Consider the following 10650-nt stretch of genomic DNA (forward strand, 5'->3'; position numbering starts at 1 on the left):
GGACGCGCCAGGACGAGGAGGGAGGAAAAAAGAAGAAGAGGAACCTTTTCAGGTCTGTGCTTGTAAATGACCTGCCGCAAAAAGGGTTTATTAAGTCACCTCCCCTCCCTTCTCCTAACCTACTTCCTGAAGACACAGAGGAGGAGGAGAGGGACGGGCACTAAGAGAAGGAAGGAGAGAGACGGAGACAGGACAGGAGCAGGACTGGATGGATGGATGTATGGAGGGAAAAAGGTGACGAGATTTAACATCAGTCTAGCTCGAACAGAGCAAAACACTCCGAATGATTGAGAAGGACATGTCAGCATGCATGTACTTTACCATCAGATTACCATGGATGTGTCCTTTAGGGGACCAACAGTCAGTTTAAAGCGACGTGAAGGACAAGAAGCTGGAGCCAGCAACTGATAAATGTCTTAAATTATTAATGGACTCTAACTGATGAAGGGCCCACCCACTCTGATTTTCATTCCCCTCTTTAAAGGATTTATTTGAGTTGTCCAAAACTTCCTCTAAATACAAAATAAGTTCCTCAGAGAAGTGTCAGCGTGCAGATTATTGTTACCGAGCATCTGCAACAAATTATGGGTGTGCCACAGTTTGCCTTTAGGATGCACCAACAGCCAAAAGAAACAGTTTGCAGCAATATGAAGCAAACTATTATGGAAATGATTGATCGGTTATGACATGTGTTGTGTCGTCGCTGATTTTAAGGGTTTATCTGCGGGAGTTTCTCCTCATCGAGAGTGTCTAAGGACGTCCTGAATGCTCTTACTTAAATTTTCTTTTTAATTATTAAAGAGCGGCGCTCCTTTAGAGTCACCCGTCCGTGTTCAAAACACTTTAAATAAAACAACAGATTCATTGAGGAGGACGTGTCGGACGTGCAGATTATTGTCACCGAATTCATGCAAGCGTGTTTGGTCATTTACTTTTTAGTCCTTTGACAGTCAAAAGAAACTATTTACACATTTTAAAGGCCGGAGCCAGCAACTGTTTTGACCTTTTTCGCCTGATAAAAGTCTTAAATTATTGATCGATTGTGACATGTTGAGTCGTCTATCTGTATCGGATGACTCCTTACTCCTCCGTTCTTTAAAGGGTTTATTTGGGTGGATGCTCTGGCTTCATTTCTCCATAATTTCAACATCGTGCAGCTTCTTCACTGTCAAAGCATTCCTGGTTTTGTAGCTCTTCCATCATCAATCAACTCCTCCAGCCTTGCTATGTGCTGTGAAACACAAATCTGGGTGACAGAATATTTAACTGATGTTCTAACACCAGATGGGAAAAAAACAACTTTACATCCAACAACAAAACCAATCAACTAATGGAGAGGGATCAAATCTGCGTTATGGAAAATATTGAACACGCGTGCAACAATTGGTGCCACAATCCAATCCAATACAGCCCCAGATGTATAAATAGTTTGTCATTAATTGATGCACCCCCCTCCTCCTCTCCTCTCCTCACTGATCATCTTAGGCGGTTAATCTTTGCGTGCACTTTAATTAATTTGCCGCTGAGGTGTTCGCGCACTCCTAATCTGACTGAACAGGCGAAATCAATCAGCTCAAGGAGACCATCACGATAAACACCCCCACCACCACCACCACCACCCCTCTGCCCTCATCCTCCACCACCAACACCACCACCACCACCTCATCACACATACGACGCTTCTTCCAGGACATAAACAACAAAAGCCCCCCCTCCCCTTCAAGGGGGTCTGGTTATTAAGTATGGGCCATATCTGATTAATTTTGGTTGTTGGGGCCACGCGTCCCCAAATGGGCACACACATGCCGCCTGTGTAATGCGTTTTCCTCAAGACATCCATTCATCCATAAATCCGCTTTTATCAGAAGCGGCGCGTCGGTGCGTAATTGTCTCCGTCAGAGAGCAGAGGGAGACGGGAGGGAAGCGCCGGAGGAGCTGTGGTACAACAGAAACAAACACAAATGCCCCTTTTTTTTTTTTTTTACAGACACCAGACATGTCTACTGTTACTCCTCTGTGGGGATTAAAGCTGCCATGTAGGACAGGGATGCTGAAAACACGCGCCGTCACCCACCTTTGTCACCTCAGGAGCTGTGATGTGATGTGACGGTCGTGGCGGTGATTTCTTCCCCCTCCTGGACGGGGCTCCGTGTCCCGGCCAGCAGGCTGCTTGCCCTCGCTTACCTCTCCTCCTCCTCCTCCTCCTCTTCTTCTCCTTTTTTATTATTTTTTAGGATAGCCTCCTTCTCCTCCTCCTTGTTCTGTCGCCTACAGCTCGCTCTCCTTCATCGGCTCGGGGGATTGTTCAGGTGTCGCAGTCGGTGAGGCAGCAGATCTGTCTGTCATCCGAGGCTCCTCGCGACTCCTCTTGCAACAAAACGGGAGACGGTTGCCTCCCCCTCACCCCGGCTCCTCTCCCACCCTCCTCCACCCACCCCCTCTCTCCCTCTCTCTCCCTCTCTCTCTTTAGCCAGCCAATGCGTGCGCGTTTGTGCCTGTGATGCGGGGAGGCGTGCTGTACGCGCGCACACATGGTCCTCACACACACACACACACACACACACGCACACACACACACACAAACACACACACACACACACACATGGATAACAGTGATTATAATAAACTTTTATCATTCTGATCAGGTGATCCTCGTGTGTTTTCTTCGCTCTGTTGTGTTAAAGTCATTCCGGGAAAGTTCATTTGAATCTGAACTGGAACTCAAAGAGCTGACTGACATGTAAATGTTCCCCATTTAGTGATTAGTGAGCCCTGTAGGCAGAACCAAAGAGGCTCCCTGATGCATTATTCTCACCTTTTTTCTAACAGAACATGTTAATGCAGCTCCTGATCGTAGACTGTTCCTACACTCCCCATGCTCGAGTGTTTCTTTACTTCTCATCAGTAGAGTTAGGACTGATTTAGGGGTGTCAGCTTGTGCTGAATGTGAAACAATCAGGGAATAACTTTTTATTTCACTGATTTACCGGCAGCGCTCCCTCACTCCCATTCACTGTCTGTGTCTCCCACTCACTCTCTCAAACTGTCGTAAACAAATCAAATCAAATTCTCCATGTCACTATTTTGCAGCGTAAAGTGCAAACCAGGCACAGGAGTTATATTGTATGAAGAAAACGTAAATGCCATTAAATATTACAGTCACGGTTTGGCAGTTTTTCACCGTAAAATCCACAGATTTTCCTATCCTATATTTAAAATGTAGGATAAAACAACAACCTTATACGTCAAATCAACAGTATAAATTTATAGAGAATAAAGTCGTATTTTATATTACAGACTGTTGTGTATTGTACAGTAAAACACCGTAATATTTAACGGCATATTTTATGGCCTTTTACTGTCATGGTTTGGTTCAAACCCAATATTACAGTAAACAGATATTAGTACTTTAGGCATTTTATTCCATATTTTAGAATGTCTGTGGGTTTGAACCAAACCATGACAGTAAAAGGCCATAAAATATGCCGTTAAATATTACGGTGTTTTACTGTACAATACACAACAGTCTGTAATATAAAATACGACTTTATTCTCTATAAATTTATACTGTTGATTTGACGTAAGGTTGTCGTTTTATCCTACATTTTAAATATAGGATAGGAAAATCTGTGGATTTTACGGTGAAAAACTGCCAAACCGGCATTTACGTTTTTTTTACTGTACAATTAAGATATGTGATATAAAATACGACTTTAGTCTCTATACATTTCCTTATGACTGTGTTTTACTGTATACAGGAAAACACAGTCATACTTGATTACATATTTGACAGTCTTTTACTGTCATGGTTTGACAGTTGTTTACCGTAAAATCTACAGACATTTCTCACAGTGCAGCTGGGTACATGAAATAAGCAAAGTATAAGTGGTAAAACCGTTCCATCCATTCCTCTGAGGACCCCATACTTCCTGTTTTACTCCCGACGGACAGTGTTTTGAATATTTTCCATGGCTGCATATTCTTATAAGGGTCGTAGTCAGCTGGAGTCACCAAATAAAGCAACACTGTGTAAACTTTTCTGTCATAACATTACAGATTTGAAATCATTTACATGCAACGCTGAGTGAGCTCAGAGCAGTGGAAGAGTTTTTTTTATAGCATGGGGCTGTGGGTGAAGCAGAGCCAGTGTCATGCCAGAACCGGAGCTAGGCAAGCAGGCAATGTAACTGGGCTCAGCGGCCTCTATGGACTTGACAAAGCAAAAAAAATGAAGGGTGTGGTGACAAAGAGAGAGAGAAAGGTAGGAAAAGAAAATGAGAGCGTGACAGAGGAAGATAGAGAACAGACAAGAGTAAATCTGGGACAGGCCTTTAGTCGTTGGTGAGAGCTCGGTGAAACAAAAGGCTGAAAGACAGTCAGTAATATTAGCTGGCTTCAGTGTCTCGTGTTGTTGACCTTGCTCGATGTTTGGCTGTTAGTAAAGCTGTCGACTTATTAATTTTGGATCAGAGGCTGTTAGTAAAGCTGTCGACTTATTAATTTTGGATCAGAATTAATATTATTACAGTTGGAAACTGGGGGCTTTAAACCACAAAACCAACCAATTTCTCTCCAACGTTGCTTTAAAATCCCTACAGGTGTTTGTACATAACTTACACCAGCTATACAGTAAATGTCCCAGATTATAGGAGCTATAATTTGCATCCTTCATCCTCTTCCCATGAAGTATTCATAATCCTTTCTGCACTTTTTCCCAACTCATATCTACAGTTGCCCATTCAAACCTTTAAATGTCCTAATTAAGACTTTCGACTCTTCATACTTGTTCAACTGCTTGCACATGCGAATTAAAGCGTTTTAAAATATTCAGCCCTTAGAATATTCCACACGTTTCATACATTATTGATTTTATTTTAACTTTTGAAGTCAGCAATGCAGTTTCGCGTCCACACCTAGTATTCTCCTGGTATACTCTGTATACGCAGCATGTGTACGGCTGATTAATCTGACAGGCTTTGAACGCATTTATCTATATAATTCATAAGGAGACTGTGTCATAGTGAGTTACTGTAATAGCAAGGTTTGAAAGACTTTATTGCACCTCGTGGTTGTTTTATTATTATAATCTTCTCATGCACTCATATTGAGTCACTGGTAGCCTACTTAAAAGACAATTTATAGCCGCTGACCTTATTGTAATTTCTGGCTTTTGCCTTCTTTTAAACGCAGCTCCCTCTTGATGTTTTATTTGAACCGCATCCCTCTGTAACTGCTAGGTGTTTTTCCAACGAGGAAAACTAGGCTATGGATGCTTGCTGGATCATGACAGCCAGATTGTTTGAGTAATGATCTGGATTCTGGGGTGTGATGATTAAATGAGGTATTGTGTTTGGAAGCCACACTGCAGCATATTGCCTCCTCCATATGGGTCATTATTTCAGAGAGGAGCAGTAGACTTTGATTAGGCATCGCTGTCTTTTCTTCTTATTGATCCTCTCTGTGATGAGCTGTAGAGTTTGTCCATAGCTCGTTAAACACATTGCCGGCATTATAATTAATACTTTTGAGCTTGTTGGTAAGTCAGCAATAATGCATGACGCCGCTGTGCTGAATGGGCAATATTTGTTTAAGGGGCTATTTTCTGATTGATTGGATCCTTTCTTTTGTTTCCTCTCCCGCCTTTTGTGGTCTGTGATTGATTTAATTTGAAAAATACAGGGGGACGTGTTTCTCAATCTTCCTGCGAATGTATCGTGTTTACTGCACTGTGCACAAAAAAAAAAATGCATCACTACACTGGTATTTTTCCCAAAAGACTATCTGGATTTTAAGGCAGCATGTCAGCAACCAGAGCAGAACAACGCCCAATCTGGGTGTAACCAGTGTAAATAAGGAAAACACAACTGGATGAGACTTCCTCTGCAGTTTCACTAACAATCTCTAGTGCTGCGAAAAAGGATTTCTCTTTGGGGACAAAAACGTATTTTCATGTTAATTTTTGCTTCACTGTGCTCAGGACTTTCATTTAAAATCTACTTGTGCTTTGGGAAATTGCAAAATATCCTGTTTAATCTCTCTATAATACAACAATAGGCAATACAAATGGTTTGTTTGACACAGTATGGATGTCACACATTCGTCCTTTGTCTTCTAAAGAAGTGAAGCCAGGACAAACATAGCCCTGGCTCTGTCTGCTGGACATGCTTGGCTTCATCTTCCATCTGAGCTGTCAGGCTGCAATCAGCAGACATGGAGCGCGCTCTGGCAGGACTGTGACATTGCTCTGACCTCAGCAGGGTCCCTCATACCACTGACGCTCCTTCCCTCGTGGGCTGAATGATATCAGCGTTGTGATGTTGTGAACAGGTAAAACACAGCTTGAGGTCAGTGGTTTGAATCCCTTTAAGATAAGCCAAGCTCTAAGAAAAACAGTTGTGGGTTCATTGAATTGTAGTGGCCTCTCTGCAATATGTGAAATTCCAGCAAAGAAATATTTGTTGAAGAAGAAGAGACATAGATCATTTCTATGTCATTTTGGTGGGTGGACAAAGCTACTATATGTTCACACAGCCAAGAAACTGAAATGATACAAGACAGACGAGTTCAACTATTGCTACAAAAAACACAATGTCCACATTTTTCTATTCAACGTTTAAGCTGAACGGAGTTGAGTAAAATCTATTTTGACTCGTAAAGAATTTGATTTATTCATGTGCTCTTGTTTTGTGTGAGAGAGAGAGGGACAACCTCAATAAACATTCATTCAATTTGTTGACAGAGATCGTCATCATAACAAAATGGAGAACCGGAAAAACAAAAGTGATTACGATAACAATCATGGGAATGTGGACAATGTCCAACGTAAGCAGAAGGAAACGTTATAACAAAATATATTTATAGCACAGAGGCTTCCTGTTCGATGTAGAGACGAAAACACTTGTACATAGATTTGTCTGAAGTTGGTTTGACTATTAATATTCCTCGCTGAGAGGCGACAGTTAATTGAATATACCACAGCCTCAACCTCCTAGTTCTGGAGCTTTTTTTTTAATATTACACAACCTTTCCTCAGTAGACAGAGCTTGCCTAGTTAGCATAAAAGTGCACATTTGAATTATTCTGAATACTTTAATGTCTTCAGCTGAGGGTCAAAGTTAATTTCTGACCTTGGACCCGGTAATTCACAAAGTGAGCTGCTGGAAATTCAAATAACTATATAATATACAGTACCACTTAAAGGTTTGGACACGCTTTCTCATTCAGTGTTTCTTTCTAGCCACCTTTTTGCCGAGATGACATCTTCACGCACTCTTGGCGTTCTCTCAGTCAGCTTCAGAAGGTGAACGGATGTTATCTACATGTGTGGTTCCCACTGTGAAGCATAGATGATGATTTTGGAGGTGCTTTGCTGGCGGCACAGTTGGCGATTTATTAAAAAAATCAAGGCACGCGTAACCAGCGCGGCTACCATAGAATTTTAGTGGAACCTCCAGGTTGTGTTGGGCTATTTGACCAAGACGGAGAGTGATGCGTCAGATGACCTAGCTTCCGAAAAATCACCCAATCTAAACAAAGTCGAGACGAGTTGGAATGAGCTGGACCGCAAAGTGAAGGAAAACATCAGCCAGCAAGTGTTTAGAATATATCGGAACAACAACAAAACAATTTCAATACAACAAAATGCTCGACGCATAATTTCAACCTCATGTTAGACCTTGAAGAGTCTGTGGTGCATTTATGTAATTATTTATAATAATAAATAAATAAATAAATAAATAAAGACAAGGGTAGCACTATGATTTGATGGATGTATATAATTCGCCACATGGCCATTACAGCCTTCTTTAGCGTGCATTCTCGCAATTTCACAATCAATATACAGCACACAGGCGCAGGGTTAATTAGAAATGATTGCAACAGTGGCAAATCAACCTCACCTACTGTATGTTGACTGTGAAATTGAAAGAATACACACTGATGATGTGTTCTGTGCAGAACCTCGCGATCCTCGGCTTACAGATAGTTTTATGTTTGTTGATTGGCCGTAGTGTCTTTATCAGAGTTAGATACAGTAAAAAAAACAAACATAACTTTGATTCATTGTTAATCTAAAATAAATTCTTGCCCACCATGGTTTTGTTTATGTTTGTGTCTGTGGTCATATAGCTGTTTGAGTGCTGAATCATTTATAAGTGCTGCAGGATTAATGTCGTCCTAAAGCAAACAAACTGCTAACTTTAACGTTTTGCATTTGTATTAGAAATTGTGTTTGATTATTTTTTTTGTTTTGTGTTTTATTCCCGGCGACAAGAGCTGCTTCAACCTTCTTGGAGTTTTTAATAAGAGAATATATCAAGACTCCAGGTCGGAGGATAGTGGCTCATTTAGTACAGATAAAACCTCTACTGTCCCACACAGGGCTGTCAACACTTTGCTGTCAGCACTGCCACACACACACACACACACACACACACACACACACACACACTCTTCTTTGTCAAATTTGTTCTTCTGCCGTCTTTTCATCTTCCACTTTCTTTCTCCCTCTGAATCTCCCGTGGACAGTCTACTGATTAGGTTTCACTCTCCTTTCCAGCTCGGTGCTGTCTCTTGTGTGTGTTTCTGTATGTATATTTGTGTGTGTGTGTGTCTCTCTCTCTCTCTTTTGGGCTCAGGTGTCACCACAGCTCTCCCTCTCCACCTCTTTTGAACGTAGGGCTCAGCGCTGAGGATCAACGTGAGGCCAAAGGTTTTCGACGGTTTCCCATGTACCAAATAAATCAACTGCTGATGTGTGGCCGATGTGTGTGTGCGCGCGTGACTCACACAAAAGGCATTTCTTATGTGTGTTTGAGCCTGGCGCACACACACACACACACACACACACACACACCGGCTCAGCCCTCTTAAAGCCTGTGGTCATATTACTGAGCACGGGGGTCAAGGGTCAAAACCAATGAGCCGCCACGTTACAGAAGGAGCTGTGTTCTGACTGAGCTGCCGCTCGGTTCTCTTCCGTGTAAAACACGGGCCCCGTCGGTGTTGTTTTGACATAATGACGGCTGTGTTTCTGGATCACCACACACTGTCGATGAGCGGTGCTGAATATGTGTCACTCACTTCCCAAATTTAGTCGGAGGAGGTTCGATTCGGAGGCTTTTATTTTAGACGACCCAGATTTTTATGCCACATCACGGTCATGTGCCATCTCCTGTGGCTCTCTCTCTCTCTCTGTGCTATCAAAAGGGTTTCCAGCAGATACAACAGGGATGCATAGAGAACACACATGCACACTGAGAACCCGTCATCAGCTTAGTGCTACTCTCTCTCTCTCCCATAGCTTTAATCTGAAGATCGACTCCGTAACAATAATCTATACACATTATGAAAATGAATCGGAGGCCGACACATACGGAAGGCAAGCAATCATTATTACTGCAGGCAGCCTTCATCGCGGTGATTTGTGCACACACTACAATCTTGTGCGTCCGCATAACGCACTCCACCCACAGCCTGACCCTGATATAAAAAAAAAAGAACTCCCACACACTGTTTTTGCATTGTCCTCGACGTATTTTACACCGAGCCTGCTGATTACCTAAGGCAGCCATAGCTTTCCATTCATTTCACCGTGGGGTGATTTCTTTAATGAAATGCAAATGTTTTTTCTACAATATTTAATGACGTCATGACGATTACACATACCTGTGATATAAGATGTATGCCACGGCTGCCTATAATTTTAAAGTGTGTTATTATCACGTTGTATGGTTCAAATAAAACATAAAACATGTTTTCTGTTCATTAGTTTAGGATGTTTGTTGTGCAATATGTTTCTGAGAAATTCTTGTAGGCTCATCCGAGTACCTTTTTTTTTTTAAAAAGGTACATGCACGCAAATACTACTTTGTCTAAGTACTTAGATGTGTATTCCAGCCAAATATGTCATCGCCATCATCATTTAAAAAGCTAAAAAAAATGATCTACACTAATCAATCCTTTGCCCGTCAGCTTAAGATGGATCAGATCAACACAGTTTCCTGTCCCTCGTGTTCGGGGAAGAGGATTGTTATGTGAATTATGATTTACTAAATTCTGAATCAATGATGTGGTCACCACGAACAAATCAGAGAAGGATGTTTTGATTCATTTCTCTAAAGAAACTGATCATAAGAGTCAGGCTGCCATTTCCAAGAGAGTGTTAAGTTTCTAGCTTTGTTCAACTTTGTTGGGTGGAACAGCATGTGGATCATGTTTTTAATTTCAAATGCCAAAGAGAATTAGTTGAACATTGAATATTTTGAGATCACTTCACAGATATAAAGTCTAGTGCTGGACCAAGATCTTTCGGTACGTGCATGGTGTAGGTCAGGTTTGCAGAATAAGATGACATAATAACTGTTTTTTGTACCAGGCTGTAAACATGTTTATTTCTGCTGTGAAGTTGGACATTTGAACATGGGGACTTATGGAGACTGACTCACTTCTGGAGCCAGCCTCAAGTGGACGTTTGAGGAATTAGAGTTTTAAGCACTTGGTTATATATTTATTCTCTATGCAAATACATGTATGTACAAGTACATATTTATTTATCTATCTTGGCTTCTTTTCCCAGCCATGGCGGTTGCCGCCTGGTTATCAGGGGAAAAGAGAGCGAAATAAAATGTATAAAATGTGGCTGCTTAGGGC

The 10650-nt window shown here is 41.7% G+C and overlaps 1 protein-coding gene across 2 annotated transcripts in view; it reads right to left on the reverse strand.

Annotated features, from left to right (window-relative positions):
* Positions 1-10650, reverse strand: part of gal3st3 (galactose-3-O-sulfotransferase 3) — a 46755-nt gene that overhangs the window by 30414 nt on the left and 5691 nt on the right. The window contains exon 1 of one of the 2 annotated variants that reach the window (XM_019264684.2): positions 2075-2551. The exons of the other annotated variant lie outside the window; for it this stretch is intronic. The gene's annotated coding sequence lies outside the window, so the exon portion shown is untranslated. Of the gene's footprint in view, positions 1-2074; positions 2552-10650 lie in introns of those variants that run through there. 2 annotated transcript variants of the gene reach the window in all.

Source organism: Larimichthys crocea, chromosome XIV (assembly GCF_000972845.2).
Source record: "Larimichthys crocea isolate SSNF chromosome XIV, L_crocea_2.0, whole genome shotgun sequence".
Taxonomy (NCBI): domain Eukaryota; kingdom Metazoa; phylum Chordata; class Actinopteri; family Sciaenidae; genus Larimichthys; species Larimichthys crocea.